We start from the raw sequence: 13,848 nt of genomic DNA, 5'->3' as shown, positions 1-13,848 counted from the left end.
CCCTAGGCACTCCAAAGTCTCTTTGACATACCTTCATCATTGTGGCTTTTTTTTTTTTTTTTTTACTTTAAAAGCCTTTTCTACTTTATAACACAGCAAGATGCTCCAGGCTTAGCTTATATATTTCCTACTCCAGTCCTAGAATCAGCCATTTCTTTAAGGAGCTCTTGTTCCTTTAGGGGGAAAATTTATTGATATTAGAAACCAAGATTTGGGCCCTAGGTATGCTCACTGCAACAGAAACATTACTGCTCCTAAGCAATCTTGGCTTACAGAGCAGGGGAAAATGTTGTGTGTATTGTGTATAAACGTATTTATAAATATGTAACCATCCATCTTTATTAAGCTAAACATGAGTTTATACTGATATCTATGGTTCTAATCTCTTATCACAGGGATCATCCTAGTCTTCTCCCCTGGCATGTCTGTAACTCTCCACTCCAACAGTGAGAAATGGGGCTCCAACATCTGCCATCCATTTACTTGTTCAATTCCTGTGTATATATTTAGTGGTTTCAGAATTGCTAGCCCATCCCTCTGTGGGAAGCAACTTTATTGGCAACAGTGAAATAGTATGGTATTTGCTTTTGGACTTGGAGACTCCACTCGTTTCCAGAGTTTCTTTTTCCTTACATGGTTTAGTGAGGTGGTTTCGTATATTTGTAATCCAGTTAGATTCTTTTAATCTTACGACTTTTTGAAAGAGAGAAATTGGAAGATAAAGACTCGGCCTTCAGGGCCCGGAGTTAGAGAAAGCTTGTGAACGATTCATTTTCTTATATCTATCCACTGTTTGGTGGCTCCACGCCTCTGGATGATAGGGTTCTTACAATCTTTTCTCCCCTCTGCTTGCTTTGGTTCCTACCTGGTTGGTATGGACTGAATGTTTATGACCCTGCCAAAATAAAATGTTAAAGTCTTAATGTTTAATGATATTTGGAAGTGGGGCTTCTGGGAGGTAATTAGGATTCAATGAGGTCATGAGGGTGGGGTCCTCATTATGGGTTTAGTGGCTTTAAGAGAAGAAAGAGTGAGAGATCTCTCTCTTCATACACACACATGTGCTGAGATGAGGACGAAAGAGACATTCTCCATCTGCAAGAAGCCTGGAAGAGATCTCTCATCAGGAGCTGAATCAGCCAGCACTGTGATCTTGGAATTCCTAGCCTCCAAAACTGTGGGAAATTTCTGCTAAGCCCACTTACTCCATGGTGCTTTGTTAGCATAGCCTGAGCAGACCAACACACCATTATATGTAGAAATAGGAGAGGCACCCCTGGGCTGTTGAGGGGCTCTTTCTTTTAAAATTTATTTATTTTTAATTGGAAGATAATTGGTTTATAATTGTGTTGATTTCTACCATACATCAACATGAATCAGCCAAAGGTATACATATGTCCCCTCCCTCCCATCTCCCACCCCATCCTGCCCCTCTAGGCTGTCACAGAGCATTGGGTTTGAGCTCCCTGCGTCGTAGCAAATTCCCACTGGCTGTCTATTTTACATATAGTAATGTGTATGTTTCAGTACTACTCTCCCAATTCGTCCCATCTTCTCCTTCCCCTATTCCCACCAAGTCTGTGCTCTATGTCTGCATCTCTCTTTCTTAAACTGAGTTCCGCTGATTCCCTTTCTGCCTTTAAACAACAAAGTGAAAGTGAAGTCGCTCAGTCGCATCCGACTCTTTGCGACCCCGTGGACTGTAGCCTACCAGGCTCCAGCGTCCATGGGATTCTCCAGGCAAGAATACTGGAGTGGGTTGCCATTTCCTTCTCCAGGGGATCTTCCTGATCCAGGGATCGAACCCGGGTCTCCCTCATTGCAGGCAGACGCTTTAACCTCTCAGCCACCAGGGAAGCCCTTTAAACAACAAAGGGACCCCTCTTTCTCCCAGTGCATCTGGGATAGGAGTTGGGTCCAGATAAGGTTCTTAGTGGTACTGCAGGGTAAAGCCTCTCCCTTGGAGTTGCCTGAGGATATCTGATGGGACACCTTTGACAAAAACCAGCAATAGAATCAAAGGAATGCTTGTCAGGGGAAGGATTATAATTACGATCTTTGGAGGAAAGCATAACCTTTTTTCCCAAGCAGAGTGAGGCCAAGTGAGAGGAGGACCTGGTTTTAAAAGCAGGAAGCTGATTCATGTCAATGTATGGCAAAAACCACTACAATAGTGTAAAGTAATTAGCCTCCAATTAAAATACATTAATTAATTTAAAAAAATCAGGAAGCATGCTGAGGAGTGTTGTGGTGTGCACTCATAGGTGGTTCAGAGCTGGAATCCAGTCCTAGCTGTTGAGTGCAGTTGGCTGTACTGCACTGTGGGCTGCTCTGTTGACTGGTGGGATCTGTGGCAGGTCCTGTCTGATGACCCTGGAGGCACTTTGTCAACCTTAACCTTGCAGTGTGGATGTGAATGACAGTCCAAATTTCCAAGTTAAAAGCCTCCCCTTCCTTGAGGCAGGTTTTTCCCCCAGGATGCTGAATGTGTGTTTTTAGCTGCTTTAGACAAGTCAGTGTCTTTGCCCTAGAACACTCTAATCACTTCATACAAATAGAGAAGTCAAAGGAACAGTCACTAGCATAGGAAATAGAAAGAAGCCTGAAGCTTGGGAGAATGTGTCACCCTCCATTTTTTTTTTTTTTTTAAACCCCTTAACTTCCAGGGAGGGACTTCCTTTCATTGTCTCCCGGCTGTGTTTCTTCCTTTTCCTCTTTATTTTTTCTCTTTGTAGTGTTTTTTTTTGTTTGGTAAATCATGTCTAGGAGTTAAAAAAAAAATTACTTTTATTGCCTGTTTCATTTCACAGTTTGGCACCTGTTTTGATTATGAGTGTCTGCTTCCTGCCGCCCTCAGGACAGTTGAAGGGTGCGGGGTAAATTTATATAGGGCTTGACACCATGAATTCCACTGCTACGACCCAGAGAGTCTCCCATCAGAGAGATCTACCCAGAAAACAAATTACACTTTGGTATTTAATGCAGAGTCTTTCTAAATTGAGCCCCTAGGAAAAAATGAAAACACTCAAGTACTTTCTCTTTTTGCTCTTTTGTCCTATGTGGTCATCATTTTAACCACCCAAATTAAAGTGTATGTGTTAATGTTCTACATTAGGCTAATGTCTGGAGGTTCATTGTGGACATTACCATTCAGAGTAGCTTAATGTTTAATATACAAGCATCTAGAAGAGTTCTTAGTACATAGTCTGAGTATTTAAGAGTTAATTAGATCATCATTATTATTTTTTAATGTATGTTTTTAATTTGTTTATTCGGCTGCACTGGGCCCTGGTTGTAGTATGCGGGATCTTTTTTAGTTGCAGCTTGTGAACTCTCAGGGTTTCCCTGGTGACTCAGGCAGTAAAGAATCTGCCAGCAATGCTGGAGACCTGGGTGAACTCTCAGTTTCAGCATGTGGGATCTAGTTTCCTGACCAGGGATCGAACCTGCCCCCCCACCCCCACCCCCACTTAGGGAGCAGGAAGTCTTAGCCACTGGACCACCAGGGAAGTCCCATTATTATTATTACTACAAACTAAAGAACTGCTCCCATGTTGCATGTTGTGGGGCAGTAAGACAAAGAGGGGGCTTGGGACCTAACACCAGTATTCGGTGTAGGTGGAGGAAATAAACTGGAATTGCTGCTGTGTGTTACTGGCTTGGGAGATGTGATGGTGGGCATGGGAATGATCCCTGAGCAGAGATTTGGATTCTAAAAACTTGGAACTAGGGAGCTTTGAAAGTTTCTCATGTAATGAAAGTCAGGGTATGTTAGATGGTCTCTGAAAGCCTCTCTACCTTTAGAATGTGATTCTGTGTAGCTTCCCCCCTACTTGGAGTAGAAGAAGGAGGGGATGGAGGTGAGCATTGGGAGGTTAAGGCAGCGGCCCCCAAAGTTTTTGGCATCAGGGGCCAGTTTTATGGAAGACAGTTTTTCCACTGGGGGTGGGGTGGGGATGATACAAGTGTGTGACATTTACTGTGTACTTTATTTCTGTTATTACATTGTGATATACAATGAAATAAGCATACAACCCACCATAATGCAGAATCAGTGGAAGCCCTGAGCTTGTTTTCCTATAACTGAATGGGATGGGAGACAGTGACACCCCAAGTGTGTTGTGCTCCTGTGAGAATCTAATGCTGCCCTTGATCTGACAGGAGGTGGAGCTTAGGTGGTAATATGAATGCTGGGTAGTGGCTATAAACACAGATGAAGCTTCACTCTGCTGCTCACCTCCTGCTATGCAGCCTGGTTTGTAACAGGTCATGGACTTCTATTGGTCTGTATCCCAGGGGTTGGGGACTGCTGGGTTAAGGGATTTTGTAGAGGAGAAGGAAAAGGAGTGACTTTTTCTTCTAGGTTGGTTTCTTTTCTCAATGTGTTTTCTGGCATTCTCAGAGTAAAAGGAGTTTCCATATGCTTCTGCAATTGGTGTTAATTAAATGCAGACCATACCTCTTCAGCCCTTCTTGGCACACCCTTATAGGTTCAGCTGCAACTCAGGATAATGGGTGACTGCCAGAGGGAGGGAAAAAAGTAATATTCCATAAAATTAGGTAAGGTCTGGCTTAGAATTCTTTGAACATAAAGGCCAGGTTATCCATTTTTATTTGCACTCTAGCCCCCTGCCCCCGCTGCAAACACATCCTTGGGGAGAGGAAATCAGCACAGCAGAGACTTTGTACAGGGCTGAAAGGGAGAGAGTTAGAGGTGAGCAAGGGAGGCATCTCCGTTTTATCTTTGTGTTTTAATTTTTGTGGTAATTAACACTCCTTGAAGGGCTTCCCAGGTGGCAATAGTGGTAAGAGCTCGCCTGCCAACGCAGGAGATGCGGGTTCCATCCCTGGTTTGGGAAGATCCCCCGGAGTAGGAAATGGCAACCCACTCCAGTATTCTTGCCTAGAGAATCCCGTGGACAGAGGAGACTGGTGGGCTGTAGTCCATGGGGTCGCAGAGTCAGACACTACTGAAGTGACTGAGCATGCACACGTGTACAACACTCCTTGAAGGAGTTGACCTTCCTCCATTATCTAGTTATCCCACTCTGGTTGGGCTCTCTGGCCTTCCGCTCCAGTGACAAAGTTCCCGGCAAGGCCACCTTTGATCTCCATCCTGGTCTTCCTCTGTTTATCAGCAGTGTTTGGCTTATCTGAGCACTCCTTCCTTCTGGAAACATCAGCCTCTCTCAGCCTCCAGGCCACCATCGTTTCCTAGTCTCCTCCTGTCCCACTGACTTCTGCTCCTTCTCTTCTTGACTTCCTGATGTTGGAGTGCCAAGGCCTGGACCTTCCTGTGGATCTTACTAAATGCAGATGATGATTCAGTGGATCTGGGGTGGGATGTAGGATTTTGCATTTCTTTTTTAAAAACTTAACTAATTTTTGGCTGCATTGGGTCTTCACTGCTGGGCACAAACTTTCTCCCGACCAGCGGGAGCTCCTCTCTAGTTGCGGTATGCAGGTTTCTCATTGTGGTGGCTTCTCTTGTTGCAGAGCAGAGGCAACAAGAGAAGCCTGGCTTGGAATAACACCTTGACTCTTTCTGGTGAGTTTTCACCCCACTTGGATTAAGACCCAGCATCTTCCTGAGACCCACAGACCCTCATGGTTTTTGTCCTGCCCTCTGCTCTGCCCTCCCACCCTCCTCTGCATATCTCCACTTGTGTTTTGCCCAGGTCAGCTTTCGTGCTGATTCTCCCATGCGCCCAGCACATCCCTTCCTCTGTGGCTCCAACTTGCCCTCTACTTGGCCCTAGCCTGCCTTACAGAGATCTCTTCCTCTCTTTCAAATCAGATGTTCCTGTCTCAGAGAGACCTCGATTGCCTACTGTATCTGATGATGGACCTTCACCACCACCACCTTGCTCTCTCTCCTCACCCCGCTCTATTTCTTCATGGCACGGGCCACTGTGAGTTACTTGCTATCTCTTCCCTCCCCCTCAACCCCCTGAATGTAAGTCTAAGAGGGGACTCTTGTCTCTTCTCGGAACTGTTCTAGGAGAGGGTCTAGCATGGCTTTCAATAGGAACTCATTAGAGATTAAATAAAACGTTAGTACCAGCGTATCCTGGATGAGCTGGATGACCACTGATCTCTACCTCTCATTCCAATGCCTCGTTTATAATGGTTTAGGTTGCAGGTTATATTATCATATTTTAATTGTTGTAAACTCTTGGGAAAGAACTGAGGTGGACTGGGCACACAAGTGAGGCCGTTATACCACGAGAAGAACCAGTGTTTTCGTGGCAGCCTGCACAAGGGAAGGTTTCTGCCTTGTAAGGGTGACTGTCTTCCTGTTCACAGCATGTATGGTGATTTAATTTCAGCAAAATTTACATTATCATGCATTTAAAATTCATGTTGTGAAGTTGGATTGTATTGGTTTTAAAAATCATATTTGTATTTAACATGCAGATTTGTCTTGATTTTCTTGTGTCATAAGAACTAAAATAGTCTTATATTTGCATGCTAAGTGAGCACAAAGGGCCTTGCAGAATGTTTTTTCTTTAGAGGCATATGTACATTATGCAAGCACATGAAAGACTAAATAGGAATTAATCAGTATTACAAATGCAGCTGAGGACAGGGACACCCAGGAACAGGTCTTAACTTCCCAAAGTGCTTGTGAAAAGCTATTTTTGACAAAACAGGGATAGTATAGTCTCTAAGTGGGCCATTAAATTTTAGCATGCTTTCAAGAGAGAAATTTTAAAATACTTATATTCATATGAATTCAAAAGAATATACATACTGACAAACCCTGAAAGGCTTGAATATATAACACTTTAGTTTGTTTATATAACTGAAACTTCAAGTTCTGATTACTGATTCAATTTCTGGCTATTGGAAAACAGTATGAATTGTGAAACTTCTTACTGGAGACATCTGTATCAAATATAGATATTTAAATATAAGATAGAGATGATGTGGTTGATAGCTTTTACCCACCAGTGCCAGGGCCTGACTTAGGAAGGCATGCAGGAGAAGCTCCCAGTTCTAGTTTCTCCCCAGACCTTTGTGCCATCCCCTGGCTCCTGGAACAAGAGCAGAAGGGATTCTGTACTTAGGAATGGGGCCCACGAGGGAGACAGATTCTTGCTCTAAGGAGAAGTGATGGTTGCTCCACATGTGTTTCATTTGTGTATATGTGTTCATTTATATCCTGATCACTTATGTCATAGTCCCTTTGGGCTGCTCTAATGAAACCCCAAGGCTGGTGGCTTATAAACAACAGAAGCTTGTTTCTCATTCTGGAGGCCGAAGGTGGCAGCATGTGGTGTTCTGGTGACGCCCTCTTCTTGGTTCATAGCTGGTGCTCTCATGCTGCGTCCTCATGTGGTGGAAGGGACTAGGGATCTTGGAGTGGTGTCTCTTTTATAAGGCCACTGGTCCTATTCACAAGGGCTCCATCCTCATAATCTAAATATCTTCCCAAGGCCCCACCTCCTAATGCCATCTGCTAGTAGGGGGGAAGTATGTGTTAGTATTTCAACATTTGAGACTGGATTTTGGGAGGACAGACATGCAGACCATATGCACTTCCAGGTAGAATCTGAGGCTCTCATATTTACAAATGAGCCCAGTGATGTGGAGCAGTGAAGTCACGGAGACTAGGTAGGGCAGAAGACAGCAGAATATGAAATCAGGGACAGGGTGGGAGTGCTTTGGGAAAGGAGAGAGGGAGCCAAGGATCGTGGAAATGTTCAGAGCATCTGAAACTTCAGTCAGCTCTTCAGTTATCTGAGTAACTGGTAAGAACATGACGCCAGTGGTTGGGGTGACTTTGAGGTCTGGGAGAGTTCCCCTCCCACTGCTGCCCACCCAGGACGATTCTGGGGCCGAAGATGGCACTGCGGAACAAAATCCCTGGTGTCATCAAACTTTGGGACCATAACTGTCTTGAAGAACAGACCTGAATTGATACATGTGGGACTCTGCTGGGTTTCTATTTTGTGTGTTTATATTTTGGTTTTGGTCATACGTTGGGATTTTGGTTCCCTGACCAGGGATCAAACCCTGGCTGGTGAAAGCTCTGAGTCCTAACCACTGGACTGCCAGGGAATTCCCATAGGTTTCTATTTTAGAAGGCTAATTTTAATTTTATTTTTTAATATTTTGGATGACTTCACAGTATCATCATCTTTTTGTTTTTAATAGTCACACTGTATGATACTCAGGCTTCTGTGGACGGTTCCAGATGTCTGTTATTCCCAGTACAGTGTTTCTGGGTCCCATGGAAACGACTGTGATTGATACATTTTTGAGACTGGGTGGTTTGTGAATTGATGCCCACAGGGATGTCTCTGGACCCTTCTCTTCCAGGGGGCTCTGGATTTTGTAATCATTTGGACAAGTTTGTTCATGATGCCAACTCCCTCAGTCTTTTTCCCTGATGAGGACAAAGATGGACAGATTTTCCTGGTTTGATCTTTTTCAAGGACCAAGAAGAACTACTTTGCAGAGGGTGTCACATACCTTCCAGGGGAGGATGTTTAGCTTTGGAATTCACTTTGCAGAAATCCTCTTTGAAGAGGCTCCAGGAATGAGGCTTGTTACAACTGGCATTGTTGAAATTCCAGAGGGTTCCTTTACTCCCTTTAGGAGATGCTTGATAACCCCAGGACCTAATTTCTACTTTTGGAACACACGCATCTTGTGTACGTGGCATCTAGAGGTGGGAAGAAAAGCCACAGTAATGCTGACAATCGGAGTTTAGTGTTTTAAACGGTGATACACATTCCAGTTGGAGGTAGTGGGCTTGCGAGAAGGGAAGGCATGGAGATTTGTTATGGAAACCCTTGGCTTTTTTGTTTTACTTGTTGAAGTTTTAAAAGGGATTCAGAGCTGTTTGAATCATACATGATTTGTTAATTCTTCCATTCATTTATGGGTGCTGGGATATGGCAAAGAGGAAGGCCACCCTGAGGGGTGACACACCCACTGAGTTTGGATAGACAAAAGACCCCTCTGCAGTGGGACATGGTGACGTGTTCTGGTTCACAGACATCCAGTGACCATGTCAGGATAACTTCCAGATGCTGTGCAAGTGTTAGTTGCTCAGTCGTGTCCGACTCTTTGTGACCCTAGAGACTATAGCCTGGCAGGCTCCTCTGTCCATGGAATTTTCCAGGCAAAAATATTGGAGTTGTCATTTCCTTCTCCAGGGTCTCTTCCTGACCAAGGGAATCAAACCCCGGGTCTCCTGCATTGCAGGCAGATTCTTTGCCATCTGAGCCATCAGGGAAGTCTGCCAGATGCTGTGGGAAGCTGAAAGATGAAAATGTGGTTCCTGCTCAAGAGAGTGAAGGTCTTAGGGACAGAAGGTCTGGGTCTTACTCCCGACACTGCCCCCAAGCCAGGTTTGAGACCATGGGGGCAATTACTGTCCCTCAGAGCTTATGCATCTCAAATGGGAGAAATTATCAATAGACTCCTCACAAGTGGGGCTGCAAGGATCTGACCAGATAAGATGATGTAAGGGAGAGCCTGGGGTGGTTGCACCCTGGCTGGCCCATGGGGTCACACAGAGTCAGGCACTACTGAGTGACAGCACACAAACGGACTGATGGACGGTAACTGCATGTGTGTGGTGTTGAGGGGGGCTTTTGAAGTTAAAATGCAACGACAACGCTGTATTGATATGTTTTGTGCTCAGGCTCCATATGGAAACTGTAGCACATATGTCATGGATCTGTTATGTCTGGTTAAGAACTTGTCTGCGGACCTGGCAACATAAAGACGCGTTTATTCAGTCAATAACTATTTATTAAATTTCTACTCTGGACATACCACTGTGCTTTAGATTTCTCAACCCTCTGGTTTCTTAATTAGTTAGTAAATTATTTCAGGATGCTGGTGGTTAATGCTGTTTGGTTAACCAGTGGGGTTTTTAGCCTCTGCCTCAGAGGTATTTAAAAACGTTTTATGATCAAAGTCAGCTTTCTTGTGGCCATAAATGCCACACGGCACTTCTTTTTCACTTATTATTTCCTACTTCATTTAGCATACAATCTGTGATTTAATTTTCCCAAGTACGTTGTGAAGTCACCATTAATAATCTGACTTTAGAGATAGGAAAACTCTCAGAGAAGTTGTTTAACTTGTCCAGAGCTGGAATTTAATCTGAGTGCAGTGTTAGACCCATTTCTGGCCCCTGCACCTGGCTGTTCTCTCCATTACTGGTCTTCAGAATTGCAAACTTGGTGTCTTAGCCTTGCCTTGGTGGAAGAACTTTAAAAAATTTATTTATTTATTTTTGGCTGCTCTGGGTCTTTATTGTTGTTCAGGCTTTTTGCTAGTTTTGTCAAGTGGGGGCTACTCTCTAGTTTCGGTGTTCAGACTTCTCATTGCGGTGGCTTCTCTTGAAGCTCTGCAGGCATGCAGGCTTCAGTAGCTGCAGCACGTGGGCTCAGTATTTGTGGCTTGCAGATGCCAGAGAGTAGGCTCAGTAGTTGTGGTGCACTGGCTTAGTTGCTTCGTAGCATGTGGGGTCTTCCCGGATCAGGGATCGAGACCCATGTCTCCTGCATTGACAGGCAGATTCTTTATCACTGAGCCACCAGGGAAGCCCTGGAAGAACTTTTAGAAATAATTTCAGGGGTCAAGAGGGGAAGAAGGATGAATAACGTTTCTGAAACATTTTTTGGATGTGAATTCTGATTTCTTTTAGACCATGTGAAGTATAAAAGACCACTGAATTTTAAAGGTAAAGTGGGGAATATGAAAGAGGAGTGGGATCAAAACCAACAGAAGTGGAGCAGAGACTGATGTGGTGGGGGACCATCCATGGGGTGCGGCCGTAGAGGGCTGCACCTCAGAGGTGAGGTGAGGATCCCAGGGAGGCCAGCTTGGTGCCCATGCTCTGCCCTGACTGTCATCCGGGTAGTGAGTCCCTGTGACCCCTGATCTTCAGACCCCTGGTTGATTCTCCAAAGTCTACAACCATAGTATAAAAGGAGCCTTCCTACAGGCTTTTCTTTTCTCTTTGCCACCCTCCCTTTTTGTGCAAGGTGACTTTGAGGGGAAGCTACAGCACTCAGTATTGTAATCTTCCCCCACCACCCCAGGTAGAAAAGTTTTGGTCATCATGCTCATTTTAGGACATTCAAATCATACTTAAGTCTGTAAGGTAGACAGCCACTCTGCCATCATTTTCAAGCCTCAGCCTATTTTTGAAATTGTTTTCTCAGGGAATTCAGAAGACTTGTGTGTGAGACATTTCCTTTGAAATCTTATAAGTTTGTTTAGTTTCCTTTATTGTTGTTTTTTTTTTCCCTACAGAATGGATGGATGGAGGGATTGATAGATAGGAAGAAAGAAATAGACAGAAAATAAAGCTTACTTTAGGCAAGGCTGCCTCTTTCTGTCCTGTTTGGGAGTACATTGAAAGATTGGCATGCACTTTGCTTTGTTGTTGACTGTTCCACACTCTGATTTTCACTTTTATGTTGCTGAGGGTCTAATGTGGCTACTCCTGCACAAAATTCATTCTTCCCACCAGTCCTACAGGCAAGTCCTTTTGGAGTGAACATTTTGTCCACTCATAAGAGGTGTTAACTTGTATTGTTAGACTGGCAGTGGCTTCCCTCTGAATGAGGCAGTCACCAAAGCCCATTCAGGGGAAATTAATTTTTGGTTGGTGGCTCATTTCTTATTTTCTGGAATGACGTTTATGACTGTACACGGGCTCGTCAGCTCCCTGTCCCTACTTTAAACATTCTCTTAAATAACTTGCATGACCAGATAGAATTATTCATTCCAAGCAAATGTCCAAAGACAGAGTCCCTGTCCTGTGCCAGGTGCCCTACTGGGTGCTGGGGCCTGGCTGATGGGGACTGCTGTGCTCTGGATGGAGGGCAAAGCACGGTGGGGAGGTTTCTCATCATCTGGCTGAATATCTTCAGTAGCCATGAGGGCCTCTGGGATGGGCCGGAGGTGGAATGGGCTGGAGGTGGCACTGGGAACTTGAGTAGGGGGTGAGGGTGGGGGTGGGAGTTGTGGCCTGGCATTGTGACTAATCTCCAGGCTCAGCTGGTAACATGTGATGGCCCAGAGAGGAAATGTTTCTATCTGGCATATGTTCATAGTTCTGCCAAGTGCTAAGCTCTTTGTTCTTACACACACACTCATTGATCTTGCTAACTAAAGCAATTATCATCATTTAGTGGTCTTTCCCAAAAGCATTATTTCCACTCCAGAACACCTCTTTTATTTGCCAAGTGCCACAATGTTACATCCTGGCAATTGGTCAGCATTTACTGCCAAATTATGTAAGTCCTCGGTTGGGTTTAGTCCCTGACTGAACAAGTGTGCTATGGTAGAATGCATTAGGAGGGTGATACAGCCTAGTGGCTGAAGACAGAGATCAGCTGTCCTTAAATCCATTCATTAATTCAGTGTTTACACTGTGATTGGGAAGGAAATCCACATTTGCTTATGACACCCGTGCCCAGGTGAGAAATGTCATTCTGTGAAAATCCCGGATTGAGGTCTGTTGTCAAGGAAATGTAAATTGTGGACATTTCATGAAATTCACATATGCGGATTAATTTGCTAACAGGGAGCTAAGAATGTAATAAACCAAGGTGGCCTTACTCAAAGATTGAAATGTAATTAGTGTTGACTGTAGTGTAGCAGCTAATGAAAAGGACTACAAACCTTACAAAAGAATTTTATTAATAAATATTAGGAGAAATATTTTCATAGAAAACTCAGCCTCAGTGTAAGAGGAGATTATGGGTAAAATGACTTCATTTAGTAAATATTTTTAAAAAGCATCACACTGAATAAATTTTTACAGAAGCTCTTCTGTTAAAAATAATATTTGTTATAAGTTTTAATGAGTACGGACTCTACTAGAGATGCAGAATAAAACATGCCAGCACTGCTTGGAAATGAGAGATCAAGACACACCCCTTGGTCATTGTGGTCTTGGCCTGCATGCGTTGTTTCATCTAAGCCACGTTTGCTGTTCTTGTTCTAGGATTAAGTGTTTTACAAACATTATTAATTTTGTCCAGCTGGATATGCTAGAAATCCCCTTTATAAAAATCCCAGTCAGGGACTTCCCTGGTGGTCCAGTGTCTAAGACTGTGTGTTGCCAGTGCAGAAGGCTTGGGTTTGATCCCTGGTCGGGGAACTAAGATCCCACATGCTATTTGGCATGGCTAAAAGAGTAAAAAAGAAAATCCCACTCAGAAGATAGTAAAGGAATAAAAATTAAACCTCCAAAGACAAAGAACGGCAGTGGAGACTTAGTGGAGGAGAGCTCTGAAGCAAGTGGGGTGGTAATTATTAACAGCAGGGTGAGAGATGCTTCATCCTGAGGTACCTGCAGTGTATAAATGAGGTGATTTGCCTGTGGAGCTGCTGAGTGGCTCAAAAGTGGAAGGCATAGGTCACTGTGGAAGGCAGGGTTCAGGGCCAACCCGATATGTAGGTGCTTTGAGAACTGGGGCAGTTAGATTTCCAGGGTCTCTGCTTTGTACCGGATATCTGAGCATCCCCTGCCCTTTCCCTCACCCCCAAGCAGCAGATTAGAGCTCTCTTCTCTGGGGAAACTGAACTGGAATGATGTTGGAAGCAGGCATGGGTGACTGAAAACGGAATGATGTTGGAAGCAGTCATAGGTGACTGAAAACGGCTGCTGAATTCATGCTGGGACCTCCATGTTGCTCCCCTGCCCTGTCCCAAAGGCCAGCAGCCAGCCCTGTTGCAGCCCCAGCAGTGGCCTGGAGGATTCTTGGGAAATCAGTTGGCTCCAGAGAAAAATGACCCCAGACACTGAAATGTGCGAATCCTTTAGTGGAAAGCTCAGCACTTTCCCTTCCACATAACTTGGAAGTT

General features: G+C 44.3%; 1 protein-coding gene across 2 annotated transcripts in view; it reads left to right on the top strand.

Annotated features, from left to right (window-relative positions):
• The window catches only part of CGNL1 (cingulin like 1), a 170,246-nt gene that overhangs the window by 42,103 nt on the left and 114,295 nt on the right, over positions 1 to 13,848 (top strand). Inside the window, exon 2 of one of the 2 annotated variants that reach the window (XM_027553904.1) lies at positions 5,798 to 5,912. The exons of the other annotated variant lie outside the window; for it this stretch is intronic. The gene's annotated coding sequence lies outside the window, so the exon portion shown is untranslated. The remainder of the gene's footprint in view (positions 1 to 5,797; positions 5,913 to 13,848) is intronic. 2 annotated transcript variants of the gene reach the window in all.

This window comes from Bos indicus x Bos taurus, chromosome 10 (genome assembly GCF_003369695.1).
Source record: "Bos indicus x Bos taurus breed Angus x Brahman F1 hybrid chromosome 10, Bos_hybrid_MaternalHap_v2.0, whole genome shotgun sequence".
NCBI classification, from domain to species: Eukaryota; Metazoa; Chordata; class Mammalia; order Artiodactyla; family Bovidae; genus Bos; species Bos indicus x Bos taurus.
The sequence above is the reverse complement of the archived record's forward strand: the minus strand, read 5'-3'. Positions and strand labels throughout refer to the sequence as shown.